Here is a 3,371-nt window from a genome sequence, read left to right on the forward strand (position 1 = left end):
TTCTTTGGGGTTGCCAGGTTCTATCAGAAACATCCTCCTTTCAGTCACCACCGCATGGAAACGCATTTCAATCGACGGAGAGAGAAACTGATGCGAAATTGCGACTAATATCCATCTTCTTTGGATAACTATTTTTAGGTTACCTTCACTTTAATACCCGACAAGAAAAAAAAACTAACTAACCTTTGACTAACTAACCAAATAAGATTCATTATCGGCTTATTATTTCCGGTGAATATAGAGCTATGATATTAATCGATAATACAATATTTTGTATTTTTTTAAAAAAAATTAGTAATAAAAATGTTCTCTGGCTGGGAAAAAAAAAGTGGAGGCAAAAGCAACCTACATTGCAAACTATATTAGTTCACGGTTCAACCCATTGTCTATCTAAGGAAATGATCCTTAATACTATTTTAGAAAAGTTTCTTATATATAGATATCTATATCTATATCTATCTAGATATCTAGAGAGAGATATCTAGAGAGAGATATCTAGAGAGAGATATCTAGAGAGAGATATAGAGAGAGAGATAGAGAGAGAGAGAGAGAGAGAGAGATAGAGAGAGATAAGAGAGAGAGATAAGAGAGAGAGATAGAGAGAGAGAGAGAGAGAGAGAGAGAGAGAGAGAGAAGAGAGACGACGAGAGAGAGACAGAGAGAGAGAGAGAGAAGAGAGAGAGACAAAAGATGATATAAATATATAGATGAGATATAGATGATGAGAACAGAGAGAGAGAGAGAAAGAGAGAGAGAGAGAGAGAGATGAGAGAGGAAGAGAGAGGCTAGAGAAGAAAGAAGGGAGAAAAATACCTGGCAACCCGTTAACCACAACTCTTTGAGAAACAGCTGGTTACAGACATGTTTCAGGATGACTCAGAAATCAAAAACAGAAGGCTTCAGATTACATCTCAGCACCGAGAGAGAGAGAGACAGTAAGTGAATTGTCACAAGTCATTTATGTAAAAAAAAACAAAACTGGACAAGTCACAAAGCAGTGACATCACCATACTTAATGTACAATATAGCATCTCCTTTAACAAACATGACAGACACATATTAATAAACAATATCTACATTCCAAACATTTTCCCTCTGCTGGGAATAAGTTAGCCTATACAGTGATCTCCCATTATTCACATGGATACATTTGTAAAACTGTAGCATATATGAAAATGCACAAAGAGTTTGACCAGGCTATCAGAGACAAAAGCAAAAGGACAAAAGCTCACACACACAAACTCTGGAGAGCTGGTGACAGAACAGGTTTCTAATGACAGACTGACAGCAGACAGGAGGAGAGTTTACAGACAACAATAAAATTAAAGAGTGGATGAATATCTGTGGGTGCTTCATACAAATAAATAAACTTTTTTTTTTTTTAAAAAGTGGACAGAGAGTTGGCTCTCAGGAAAAATTCATTCAAGCTAAAGAAAGTGGACATTGCCCTCTTTCTCATTCAGAGTTAAAATATGAACTCCTGAAGAAATTAGTGCATGTGAACACAAAGACAGCTGTTGTCCACTAACCTCTCCCCGCTTTTAGTGTGAGCATAAATAGATGCATTTGCTGAGATCAGTCCTGCTGGCCCATTCATACATCTATTACATTATCAGCACGTGGATCTTCTGTCTCCATGACAGATCTATACAGTGAAATTACCATATGCATGTGTTTTGTTCCTTCACAGTAAATGTATAACATTCTGAATGTGCAGTGTATGTGAGAGGTTAGAAAAATTAAATAAAAATGCAGTTTTGTTTCATTAACTCATGACTGCCAATGGCAGGAAAACACAGCAAATATGTCTCCTCATATGCCACACAGGGTGAGATCCTATATGCTAAAATGTGATGGAAATACCCCCTGGTCGCCCACCCCCGTTGATTTTCATGCTGTCAGCCCGGTGTTTTTTCTTGGTTAATTGTTCTTTAGGTTGATAATTAATGATCTATAATCTATGTTCAGGAGGTAAGCATCCCTTGGAGTAAGGGGTAGGAGGTTGTCATTCAGACTGTCATTGTCAGAGTGCAGTCTTTGCCCTCTTAAAGGTGTGGCTGGTTTGTATTTGCTATTGGCAACTCAGAAGAAGAGCTTTTTGGAAGAGCTGAAGCTCTGCTGGTCTTTTCCTATTATGGCAGGTGTGCTAGGACCTTGAACATTGGGACATGGGGGGGCACTGCAACATGGGACCTGTCTTTGATTTCTTATAATGAAAAGAACAAGAGAAAAGATGTGTTCATACTGGGGCATTCCCACTGAGCTGTAAACATGATGAAACAGGCATATGGAATAGCAGGTGTGCCTGCATTCTTCAGGTGTCGTCTGTCACTCAACCAGGGGTGCGGCCACCTCCTGGAGAGCAATGTGGGGTGTCCCATCTGTGTAATCTGTGTAGCGGCATCTTGGGGAACACCCTGTACATTTGTGAGGTTCTGTCAGCCTGTGGATTCACGTTACCAGCCACTGGTTGACTAGAAGTTGTCTGTTCCTCTTGATGCTGCTTTAAGTCATCCACTTTGTTTACTGCCACTGGCAGTAAGGAAGAAGTAAAACAGTACAGAAGTTTGATGACTGTGGTTCTGTGAAACCCAAGATGATTGCCAGTCATGCTGGTCACTTGGAAAATTTCAGCATGAGAAGTTTCATAGAGCTCATATGTAGCCTACCAAGTTATTTATAGTGCATATGCACAGGTAGCCTACACATCATGCATATGATTTTGTTTATATAAGATTTCAACACGTGCAGACTATGAGGAGACATTTTGTTTACTGCCACCGGCAGTGATCCTAGAATTCATAAAACTATAGTTACCTTTGTAACTTCTGTTTTCTGTGGAAAATTGACAAAATTCATGATTACATATGCTGGCAAAACGGTACAGATAGCCACATGATGTAGGAATGATGGCAGTTTGATGATGAAGAAAGTGCAGAGTATTTTCAGGGTTTGATATCAGAGAAGCTTGTGTAGGTCTCACTGCAGCTAGATGATGTGCTGAGGTTCCCAGAGCCACTGCCTTCTGTTTGAAACACAGCCACATTGAGGAGTTAATGCATGTGTAACAAATGCATGTTGGATTTTGACATGATTTATTTGGGACTGTTTCTTAGAATACCTGAGCTGGTGAGAGACTGACAAGACTTTGATTTTCCAATGAGGTTGATAAGATTAGCAGCAGGAATCCAACCCTCCTTAGATGTGTTTAAGTTACGCACAAGCCTAGACACAAAAGTATAGTTAAACCAATGCTTCTAAATTATAGATTTTTTTTATTAGTTCACATAGATAATATAAGGTTGTAACCTCACCACTGTCCATCGTCCCCCTCCTTGACCAGATGCACTACATCTCCGCTCTTCACAGAG

The 3,371-nt window shown here is 39.3% G+C and overlaps 1 long non-coding RNA gene across 1 annotated transcript; it reads right to left on the reverse strand.

Annotated features, from left to right (window-relative positions):
• Positions 1-940: 940 nt before the first annotated feature.
• LOC102305706 lies at positions 941-3,371 on the reverse strand (the record flags this gene model as incomplete). Its single annotated transcript, XR_001336065.2, is given in 3 exon segments — positions 941-3,025; positions 3,122-3,225; positions 3,315-3,371. It is a non-coding gene; the product is annotated as a guanine nucleotide exchange factor DBS (long non-coding RNA).

Source organism: Haplochromis burtoni, unplaced genomic scaffold (genome assembly GCF_018398535.1).
Source record: "Haplochromis burtoni strain Fernald_Lab_line unplaced genomic scaffold, NCSU_Asbu1 Contig_3933, whole genome shotgun sequence".
In the NCBI taxonomy this organism is placed as follows: Eukaryota; Metazoa; Chordata; class Actinopteri; order Cichliformes; family Cichlidae; genus Haplochromis; species Haplochromis burtoni.